Genomic DNA, 12,587 nt, shown 5'->3' on the forward strand with positions numbered 1-12,587 from the left:
ATCGAGAATCTGTGGAAAGAGCTGAAGACTGCTGTTCACAAACACTCTCCATCCAACCTCACTGAGCTCGAGCTGTTTTGCAAGGAAGAATGGGCAAGAATGTCAGTCTCTCGATGTGCAAAACTGATAGAAACATACCCCAAGCGACTTGCAGCTGTAATTGGAGCAAAAGGTGGCGCTACAAAGTATTAACGCAAGGGGGCCGAATAATATTGCACGCCCCACTTTTCAGTTTTATATTTGTTAAAAAAGTTTAAATTATCCAATAAATTTTGTTCCACTTCACGATTGTGTCCCACTTGTTGTTGATTCTTGACAAAAAATTAAAATTTTATATCTTTATGTTTGAAGCCTGAAATGTGGCGAAAGGTTGCAAGGTTCAAGGGGGCCGAATACTTTGGAAGGCACTGTATATATATATATATAAGAAAGACGGCATATGGTGGTAAAGGATAGATTGTTGAAACAGGGGAATATCATCGTCAGTTTGCTTAAATTTGCTTAAATATATTGTTCTACGTAAAGGACGTCAGCCAAGGTCGGCCCCCCACATTTTTACCACACCAAATCTGGGCCCCTTTGCAAAAGGTTTGGACACCCCTGATGTAGAAGCTTATCATCATCATCATATATCATTATCATGATCGTGTATAAAGTTCTAATTAGAAAAGGTTAAAGCAGTACTGGCCAACGATTTATTTTTTTAATCGCAATTATTCACATGATTTTGTAATTAATTATGTGATTAATCACTTTTTTTTTTTTTTTTTCCAGATTTCAACAATTTAAAGAAAACTGTGCTGTGTTGTAGGCAAAACAAAGAAACTATGATAGCATCCACTGGCTTTTATTTAACGAAGTGTACCATTATTTTTTTCTTCCATTGTGGTCCATGATAAAGCAAAGCAACTTAAGACTCTAGCACTTCACCAAGATCAAAGAAAACATATTTTTGAATGCAAAATAAATTTGAGTTTCAAAAAATGCATTATTTTTCTCTGATTGACAATTTTTTTTTTTGGATTGAAGTGAAGTTTTTTTCAACGGCGTACCGCAAGCAACACATCACTTTTGCTCATTAACATTCATGACTTTAGCAATTGTTGCTAGGCGGGTCAACCTCCTGTTTGTCCCTAATAGTAAATGCATGTAAATAGTGTACGAAGGAGATGTCTACTGAGCTAAACCTACCAATTCTGTCCGAAAATTATGTCCCTGGTGTCAAATCCAGTGGTAAAGATCAAAGATAAATGTACATGTAAACCCAGCTATTAGAATCTGATCGGTAACATAAACTCTGAAAGTAAACATTTAAACAATTTTTTCCCCTCTTGACTAGAGATGTCCCCGATCCAATTGGCTATTTTTCAGAGGATTGGAATCAGGTGAAAAGGATCGGCTTTTTAATTTGAAAGGAACTTATTGTGCTGGCTCGAGTTGCCAGTTTTAAGAGCCTGGTGACATTTTACAGTACAGTTACTGCCACCTTGTGGTCATAATATTTCATTTCATCCATCTTGTGACGCAGTATACAACCCCTAGCAAAAAGTATGGAATCACCAGTCTCGGACGAGCACTTACTCAGACATTTTATCATGTAGAACAAACTCAGATAAAAAGTTTGAAAAAATAATGAATTAGTTTGAAAGTGCAACTCTTTAGCATTCGGAAACACTAAAAGAAATGAATAAAAATCATTGTGGTGGTCAGTAAATGTTACTTTTATAGAGCAAGTGCAAGGAAATATATATGGAATCACTCCATTCTGAGGATAAAAATATGGAATCATGAGAAACAAACTAAGAAATAACAATCAAAACACATCTCTAGTATTTAGTCGCACCACCTCTGGCTTTTATGACACCTTGCAGTCCCTGAGGCATGGACTTGATGAGTATTCTTCATCAAATTGGTGCCAAATCCCGTTGCCAGATCATCCTTGTAGGTCGGAGCCTTGCTGTTTTTTTCCTTTGCCTGACACGCAGCCCCATATCATCAAGGACTGAGGGAATTTTGATGTCTTCTTCAGGTAGTCATCTTTGTAAATCTCACTGGAACAGCACCAAACAAAAGTTCCAATGTCGCATGTTTGCATGTCAGGCAAAGGCACTGGGGAGATGGCTGTGGTTAAATCTTCCATAAATGCACAAGTATACATTGAAATTTTGGACAGCTTTCTTATCCCTTCAATTGAAAATATGTTTGTTATTTTCCAAGATGACAATGCATCAAGCCACAGAGCTAAAACTACTAAAGCATTCCTTGGAGAAAGACTCATCCAGTCAATGTCATGGCCTGCAAATAGCTCAGATCACAACTCTATCAAAAACCTGTGGTGGAAATTGAAAAAAATGGTCGACAGCAAGGCTCCGACCTGCAAGGATTATCTGGGAACTGCAATCAAAGAGAGTTGGCACCAAATTGATGAACAATACTCATCAAGTCCATGCCTCGGAGACTGCAAGCTGTCATAAAAGCCAGAGGTGGTGCTACTAAATACAAGAGATGTGTTTTGATTGTTATGTCTTTGTTTGTTTCTCATGATTCCATATTTTTTTCCTCAGAATGGAGTGATTCCATATATATTTCCCTGCACTTGCTCTATAAAAGTGACAATTACTGACCACCACAATGTTTTTATTCATTTCTTTTCGTGTTTCTGAATGCTAAAGAGTTGCAGTTTTGAACTAATTGGTTATTTTTTCAAGCTTTTTTATCTGAGTTTGTTCTACATGATAAAATGTCTGAGTAAGTGCTCGTCCGAGACTGGTGATTCCATACTTTTTGCTAGGGGTTGTAGAATACAGGCCATTCACTCTCACAGTTCACTGTGCCTGTCGGTCGCATTGAAGCTATTAAGTGCTTTTTGTTATGTTCCTGCCTTGGAACCATGTCTTTAAGTACTATACATACCTCTATACAAACCTGTTATATGTGTGTTTATGTGGAAAAGCGATATGAACGAAATTTGTTAATAAGTCCTGTATGGAAGCTCACCTACTGTATGCTAATAGCTTGTAGCTCAAGTGAAGTGTGGTGTCTATGGTATTTGTATACTGTGCAGTTATGTTGAATGATTGCATGTTTCTTTGTTGCAGTTTTATAACCTTAAACAATTTACTTCATATAAAAAAAGAAAAGGCCAATCCTTGTGTTTTATTGGAGGACATGTAATAGTAGCATGGCTGTCTGGCAGTGCACAAGGAAACTAGAGATCGACAGATACCGGTTTTTCAGGACCAGTACAGATTCCGATTATTAGTAGTTAGAGGGGCCGGTAACTGATTTTTGGAGCCAGTATTCATTTGCAGTAAAATTGCAAAAATTGGTGTAATAAAATTGAATATTGAAACACTGAATAATAACACTGAACTTTATTGAAATTCCTAAAGCATGTTTATGGAATCGGATAGAAATTAATAGCTCCAGAAGTGCCTGAATTTGAATCTGTCCGGAACTTCTGGCAGAAGAAAACTTTTCCTCTCACTTTCCAGTGTGTGTGAGGACAGCTTTGTGTGCGATGTGGCGGATGGATGTTGTGAGTCTCGATAGCCCATTGAGTAGACGTGCTGTCGTGCTCGGCCGCTCGTGACACTGCTAACTCAGCCGGAACGCACATGGCTCTTAAGTATCTGTGCCGGAAACGGGCACGGCAAAATATAGTTTCCCCCCGGAACACAACATACCCCACATAACTTCCCTAGGTGAATTCTGTAACAATGCAGTGGTCACCACAACGCTACCCAACCCAGAGGCTGTGGGTTCGGTTCTCTGCCCTGATGACCTCATCAAACCTTGACCAAGATACTAAACTCGAGCCTGGTACTCCAGACTCACCTCTGTCTGGCTGGCCACCATTAAGCGGATAAAATTTCCAGGGCGGAGCAAGCCACAGCAAACAGACAGCGGAGTGGAACAATCAGCGACGGGCAGGACGAGGGACTTGCGCGCGGAAGTAAACATACGAGGAGAGTGGAGTTTATTCAACATGGCTAGCACGAGACAGACTGTTGTCAATGACTTGTGTCGATGTGTTTTCGGTTATTTAAAACTGATTTTACTGTGGATTGGAACATATTCTCGGCTCTCCTGTTCGCCATCTGTGTTGTTGTGGAGACGACTTCTGACGCGGAAGAGTGACGTTGCTCGTTAAGAACACGTCACGCAAATAAAAGAATCTGATTTGTCGATTGATTTTGTACTTGCTCGAGAGGCCGTTAATGAGGCTGGGTCCCAGACTATACTCTCAGTGTTTGAAAAACACAGGGAGAACAGTTTGGCCGTGCCAGGCAAACTAAACTCCACGTTGCTCCTGGTAATGTGTCACCAGTAGATAGATGAGGATATAGTGTGAAGTGCGCAATACAAGTATAACTCCATTTACCATTACCATTTAACCAAATACAGGACGGAGCGAATACTAGTGCAGGAGAGAGAGGCGTGGCTGCATCTGAGTTGAAATAAATCAGTTTAAAAAAAAAATAATTTCATATCAGCCGGTCGAATTATAAAAAAAAAAAAAAAAAAAAAGGGCCGATACTAATATACATCAAATTTCCAAATATTGGCGCCAATAATCTGTCTAGGCGCTGTTTTGGCCAATACGCTTATATTATATTATATATATATATATATATATATATATATATATATTTTTTTAAAGTAGCAAAATAATCCAGAAATACAATGACACTGCCAAAAGAAAGAAAAATATACGTTTTATACTATGCAACACTCCCGGAAAAAGAAGAAGAGGTATGTCAACATTACATACTGTAACATGTTTGGAACTTTTGCTCAAATTAATATATATATTTTTTAAAATTCCCCAGTATCGGATTGCGACTCGGTATCAGCAGATTCTCAAAATCAGGTGACTCGGACTCTAACTCGGCTGACTCTGACTTGGCTGGAATTTGGCTTCGCAACCAAGCCACCGGAAAAGCAACAGATGGACCAGTTAGCATTCCGCTGGCGCAGCCCCAGCAACTTGGCCGAAAAGCCAAACCCCGCGCGTTCACTCCGGTGTTAACCCCTTGCACTGACTCCCAAGTTTCAAAAGTTAGAAGAAGGCTCACCGAAAACAGCAGGTTGACAATTTATTCATCGACAGTGATCAAAAAGCAAGGCAAAACAGACAACAGAGAGGCAATGCTGGATCCAGGGTCCGCAAAACAACGGATACATCGGAATGTTCCTGAGAAGCGACAGTTGTCAGCTAAATGTTCAGTCTTCTGAAAGCTGTGGTGGAGTGGGCTCGGCGGAAGGCGTGCCTGGGTGTTGTCTTCCTTTGTTTATCAGGCGAGGGCTGATAAGCTGGTCCACTTTACTGTGTCAAAGGGCATGGAGTAAAGTCTGCCTGTTTCTTTGAACTATGGTTAAATACTTTACTACAATGAATGTGTTACACTAATGCAAACAGTTATACGGTGTCTGCTAGAAAAGTAACTATCCCCTTCACTGCCCATTCTTGACGTTCGTTTTTACATCTGTTTTGATGTTTGTTTGGTTGCCTATTCCTATAAATTGTTAATTTAAATGGTTCAAATTTACGTATCAGACAGCTAACTGTGGTAAACTACTCTGGTTGCAAATTGAAGTAACAAATTAGCTGCTATCTTTTAGCTAACTGGCTATGAATATAATGACAATTAAATGCAATTTGAGTGAGAGGCTCTCACTCAAGAGCTTTGTCTAGTATTGTGTTAATACAATATATGGTATTTGAGCTCTATTAATACTCATGCTATTTATTTATATGACCAGCATGAATAGAATTGATATGTATGAATTGATTGTTTATCTTTGGGATGTAACCTCTAATTTTTTGTTGTTGTTGTGCTCATCATCATTTACAGCTGATTTACATGCATGTTATTTGTGACTACAGTCCCTGTACAAGATGTATATATTTTTAAAATTTCTATTTGACTCAAAGAGCATTACTCTTGCAAATGGATATTAGAAAATAATTTGATCACAGCAAGGATAATTCAGCAAGGAGGAATGAGAGAGGTAGGCTAGCTGGGTATCCCACCTAGGCTATATAGAGCACTTTTAGGTCACAACCTACCAGTTGAGAAACACTGATGGATTGCATAACAGTTAGTGATATTATCTACATTTCTGTCCAGACCAAGTAGAGCAGCAGAGTGTAAGAAGAGGTGAAGGAGAGATGGAAGTTGATGAGCATGAGCAAATATAAAATAAAATAGTTGTACATATAGTAAATTTGTACTTTGGTTTGATTATATATAGTTTACAGTGCGTACGCCAGGATTAAAAAAAAGTCCTAAATAGCATTATTATGTGAATTAGAATCATATTTTGAGATGATTTGACTATATACAACAATTTGGCAAAGCACAGATGACGAGAAATTAGTCTTCTAATCCGCCGTTTAGCCACGTCTACCATTATAGGGCTCTAGCTAGGGATGGAAATCGAAATCAGATTCCAATTCCGAACCGGTTCCTAGTGTTTCGAGGCCTCGACATCACAATAAAAAAGCCTTAACATCCCTTTAATGATTCTAAAGACGCATATTGCGTTGTGATGTGTCTTGTTGTCCAGACGCATCAAACTAGCATGGCGCCAAGAACCACTCGCTCCAAAGTTTGGCTACACTTCACCAGGAAAGAGGGTGAAAATGAAAGGTTACGATGGTTCAGCATGAGCATTGGGCATTGCAGCCATAAACATAACAATGACAGCACGTTGATTCAAAAACTTCAAACGCTCGAAAGTGTCTCTTCACTTCACGAGAAAAAATTACAACAAAGCGAGTTGCAGTCATTGCAAGGGGGAGATAACTGCATCGGGAGCGAGTACGACTGCAATGTCCTCACCGAGACGCTAAGGCTCAGTCCTGGCTATACAGCTAGCTAAACTCCCAAATGACGATGCAGAAGACGTTGGTATAATTTGCTGACTTTATTCAACCATCACTTGAAGAGGCAAGGAAAACTGGACTCACTTTTCACCGTTTTCCTGCATGGAAGACCAATGAATGGGACCAAATATCAGAGATCACGAAGGCACGACGGATGGCTTGGGTCGCGGCGGTTCATCGGAAAAGCATTTCTTTTGATCATATTTCTGCTGGAATGAGAGCGTGTTCCCGTCATTTCTATTCTGGTAAATTGAACGATTTATCCACTGTTTTGGTTTCAATACACGTTTTTGTTTGTTTGTTTGTTTACCGCTGTGTAAATCTTCCTCGGTAGCAATGCTCACCTACATTTGTTGTGTTCCTTGCATATGAAATACAACACATCCCGATTGGTCACAATCTCTCTTCTTGGGTTGTTCTGAGGTCAAGCGCACCACATCGGAGCCTTATGAGAGGTTGGAAAGGCGAAGAGTGCACGCTGAAACTTTGTTTGCTGTGCTCTTACAAACATGAGCCCAAGTGTTGTTGTGAAAAGTCAATAAAATGTGAATACCAAAACATGACTTTAACAAGTTCTTGACAAACTGTAACTGCTTGTTGTTTACTTCAGCTCTTCATAATAAACAGGTGTAATGATTACAAAGTCAGGTGATTTTGTTATTCTATTTGGAATATGCATTGACAATGTTTGGACAGTGTTGTACACAAGAACTGGGACTGGCAAATTGCAATAGATTTATTTCAAGTAATGCAACTTCTCCAATACAATATTTGAACTGATAGTTTAAAATCTTTAGTGCAAACAAGACCCACCCTCTGACGGGGGCAGCAAATATTATATAATATTATAATACATTATAAATAATAAACTATATAAATACAAGATTACAATAAAAGTGTCTTTGTCAAAGCAGTTAAAAAAAAAAAAAAAATCACTGGCCTTGGGTAAATTGCCAGACAGAATCAATATGTACTTTAAAGTTCTTGCATTTCCATTTTAAGTATTGCAAGTTCCCCAAGACAATATTTGAACTGACAGTTTAAAATTCTTACATTAGTGCAAAATGGCCCACACTCTGACAGGGGGCAGCAAATATTATAATATACAATATAATAAATTATAAAAAGCAATATACTATATAAATACAAGATTACAATAAAACGTGTCTTTTTCAAAGCGGTTTAAAGAAATAAAACATTCGGTGGCCTTAGGTCAATAAAGGTGAATAAATATGTACATTACAGTTCTTGCATTTCAATTTTAGATATTTCAACTCCAACACAATATTTGAATTGAGAGTTTTAAGTCAGTGATGACCCATGGCCTTAAAGGAGTCTCGTTGACGCGCTGAGAGTGCAAAACCTGTTAGGGCAGAGAGAAAAAAAAATGTTTTGAAATCAATGTGAAAGTAAATAAAAGCACTCGAGTAAACATGCATTTAGTCATTTAACTGTCGTTTAAACATGGATACAGTCAAGTGAGCTATAAGATGATAAATGCTGGATCAACAGTTGATCATGTAAAAAGCAATGGATTAACAGCAAGAGTGTAGGTTTGGTCTTAACATTGGTAGGGATGATATAACAGCATAACATGCATGTACACTTTTTGCTGGGGATAGGACATTAATAAATCCATTAATAAGACCAGGTCAGGGCTACATTTCTCATGAATATGAGCCTCATTAATAAGCTAATTTTAATTCCAATATTTAAACACAAATTACATTAACATGCACAATTAATACAGACTTGTTACTATTACAGCGTGTTGTGCTTTAGGTTTTACTTTCGTGCACCAGGGAACAATGAGTTAAACGATGGCGATATGTTAACAACATTTCGTGCACTGTGGTGCAGAAATGTAAACAAGGCAAGACAGACACTGTGAGAACCGCACAGCACGTAGCCTACCTGTGAGCAGACGAGCGTGTTGTCGTCTGTTGCTTTGAAAATCTGTAGGTCCTAAACCCATCCATTAGTGAACTGGACATGAGCCTGAAGGGATTTGCAATTTTTCAACTGAACTAATGTGTAGGCACTCATACCGCAGACAAGGTATGCGATGATGTCGTTTGTTGTCAACGAGGGCAAGTCGTCCAAATTGTTGCTCCATGCCTTCTTTGGCAGCAAGTATGGGTCTACGACGTTAATAAAAGTCATTTTTTTTAAAGTACCGGTTTTGAGCCTCTACTGACAGCGTTTCCCTGTAAATGCCACGACGACTTTGCTTTTTTAACATGATTCCTGCATAAAAACTATCCCAAGGCAAAGTAAACAGCAAGACTGGTTACAATCCGCGTTGAGTCTGCCGGACCGGAAGTAAAGGATATTACCAGCATGGAGGCGTATCCAAACAATGACGTAGTACGTCGCATTCCCTATTAGCTGCTAATACATTAATAACACAACTGTTAGCATGCATTCGCTAGCATTAGCACATCGTTCAAACCACTACACAACTGGATTTAAGTGTCCGATCGCGAGTGAAAACACACAACAACAACACAAAAGATGATACATACAGGCGTTGCCTCGGTAGCTATTTTACAAACATTAACAAAGAACGTAGGTTCGTAGCAGTGTCTCCCTCTCTCACTAACTCGCTCACTCGCTTGGATGCGGCACTTCTTCTTCACGTGTAAGCGCGCTCTTCTTCACGTGAGGAAGCGCAAGGGCGCCCCCACTTGAGCGTGAAAGCACCATAAAAACTAAAAGGCATGCATTTCAATATAATGGTAAATAATACACTTTAACACAGGGGTCCCCAAACTACGGCCCGCGGGTCGGATACGGCCCCCTAAACAATACCAGAGAGCATTTTGAATTTTATTTTTATTTATTTATTTTTTTTCTCAATAGTGTTATTTCCTAGCCTTTTTCTGTGAAGAACTCAGAGAGGGTTATCTGGTTATTATATACTTAATTAATAGTATTATTATTATTTATTATTATATTATTTTATGCTATATTATCATATTTATTTACTTTATTTACTTTTACAACAGAAAAGGGAAACGTTAAGTGGCCCTCACAGGAAAAAGTTTGGGGACCTCTCCTCTCCTTTAACACATATTGCCAAAAGCAGAACAACGACCTATATGCCAATAGATACCAATATTTTTTATTTCTATAGAAAAATGTTTCAGTAAAATTTTACACATTCTTGTGCATTTGCCACTTATTGCCACAGTTAACATTGAGGCTTTGGGCCTCTTTTGACCTCATTGTGAGTTTGTAAGGTTGTTACTTCTGATTAAACAAACTCGATGCCAATCAAAATGTTTGTTCTTCTTTTTCCCCAAATTAAAATCGATAAGAGAATCGAATCATTAAGCAATATCGATAATGGAATCGGAATCGTAAAAATCGTATCAATTCCCATCCCCAGCTCTAGCGTCCCCAACAGGAGGATGACGCTGGCAGGTTCATGGTTTCATCTGATTTAGAATTCAGCCCATTGAGGGGGAATTATTCAGAACGAGGAAAATGCGACGAAGAGAGCCGCAAAATGTCTTTGTTTCAGTCTCTCTACTCCAATATTTAATACTTTGGTTAAAAAGAATATCCTATTCTTTTTAACCAAAGTATTTCTCCCCAATTGCTAAATAAATGGTATGGTCATGACAAATAACAGTCTTGTGCTAAATTAGGGTGACCAAACGTCCTCTTTTGCCCGGACAAGTCCTACTTTCACGTAGTGTCCTCGTGGTCCGGGCGGGTTTTATAAATTCATAAAAATGTCCAGTTTTTATGATTTTTCACGGGACCAATTTGAAGAGATCCCTCCGACCGCTGAGTGGCAGCAGTTGACATGGCTCCTACTAGAAAGGAGGGAAGTAGTAGTTCTTCTTGTTTTTGTTGGCAGTTTACCCCTATCATGAGGCATTACCGCCATCTACTGGGTTGACGATTTGGCCACAATGCCTGTTTTTTTTTTTTTTTTTAATGATAAATACGTATATGATGGCAACTGTTGACTTCTGTCGGAGCTTTGACTGTAAAATCCCGTTTGGTGTCGCATCGGCACGCTGCCGATAATTGTAAACTTTGATAGCAAAGTTTGAAATTTGCTTCAGCTAGCTATCAGTAAGCTAAACCGCGCAAGGCATTATTGGAAACGTAGTTTTGAACTGCTACATTTGGAAACATGCTGATTGAATAGTTTCAGTTTATTTCGTTTTTTGTTTGTGTGCAATCTAGAACATTGAATGAGAACATCAATTGAATGGGAATAACAATTTGTCAAGGACAATTGTCATGGTAGTAATTTATAAAAATGTTTAGTTGGCACATAGCCTACTGTGTGTATGTGTATTGACTGGACTACATTTCTATGGGTCTGCATTATACATATATATATATATATATATATATTTTTTTTTTTCTAAGTCATTATTATTATTTTTTTTCAAACTGCATTTTTCCATCCAGAGTTAGGGGGCACACTTTATATTAAAGTGATATAGGCATCTTTGAGTGAACTTCGAGTAAAATTCAAGTATCTTGAGGCCGGGCTGAGTGTCCTCTTTTTTAGAAATCAAAATATGGTCACCCTAGCTAAATGGAATATAAAATAGAAATGTATTTATTCAGTATGACATGGCAAAGTTACTCCATAATAGTCTAAACTGTCGACTTCACCTTTACTGTCGCACATTCCGAATGATATTTCATGCCACCGTAGTTAGTCAGGCTTTTGTCATTTCCCGGCCCCGGCTTCGGAGAATGTAAACAAAGCAAGAGGCGTGACAGCTAGCCGACATGCTAAACCGAACCTCGAAGCGAAAAAATCACACAAAACTAGCCTGGATCATTTGACACGGCGGCGGGTTGTCGATTGTCTTCGGCGATCAGCAACCTGCCCGGCGGCGAGCAAGCTACAGCTCATTCCCCTGCTGCAGACAGGAGAGCTCGCTGGGGAAGCAGCTGGACAATGACCGCTGGACAAACCGGCCGACGTCGGAGGAGCGCGCAGCTGCCACATGGTCAACACGAATATGGCGTAAAATAATGCTTTACTACACGGCAGAGAGCGGCTTGCAGTTGTTTTGCAGCTAACTTGGCAGGATGAGTCTGAGGAAAACTTTTCTACATGTCATAAAACGTGTGCCACGATCCCAGTATTTTACATAATACAAAATACGATGTTTACTCTCTTCTTCTTAAGTCCAATAGTCCCACAATTGTAGGCAACCATGTTTTTTGTTATGTCAAATAATGGGATCATTTTAATACGTATCTGGCTTGTATTTTGTGGCTGACATGCTCCTTTGTCCACTCGGCCCACGACCGGTGGCTTTTTGCACATCCCCCCGCCGGCAGAGCACTCTTCTCGACTTGTTGCCCTCTTCGTGTGCCCGGTGTTCTGTCAAATTTTCCACCCAATCAGAAATTTTTTGTTAAAAATAGCCGCGAATACATGGAGTACAAAGTAAACACTACAAACTTTCTTTCAATAAAGGACTACTTACGTTTAATCATTGATGGGCATGTAAAAAGCTGTCCTCATACACATTCTGTCATTTTAGCTGCACAACAACTGCAGCCGCTCTCCAATGACTCGCTCGCTGTTTACGCCTTCGCTGTGTAGTAAAGCATTATTTTGCCATATTCGTGTTGACCATTTGGCAGCCACACATTCCTCTGACGTCGGCCGTTTTGTCCGGCGGTCAGTGTCCATCTGCTTCCCCGC

The sequence above is a fragment of the Corythoichthys intestinalis genome, chromosome 8, assembly GCF_030265065.1.
Source record: "Corythoichthys intestinalis isolate RoL2023-P3 chromosome 8, ASM3026506v1, whole genome shotgun sequence".
NCBI classification, from domain to species: Eukaryota; Metazoa; Chordata; class Actinopteri; order Syngnathiformes; family Syngnathidae; genus Corythoichthys; species Corythoichthys intestinalis.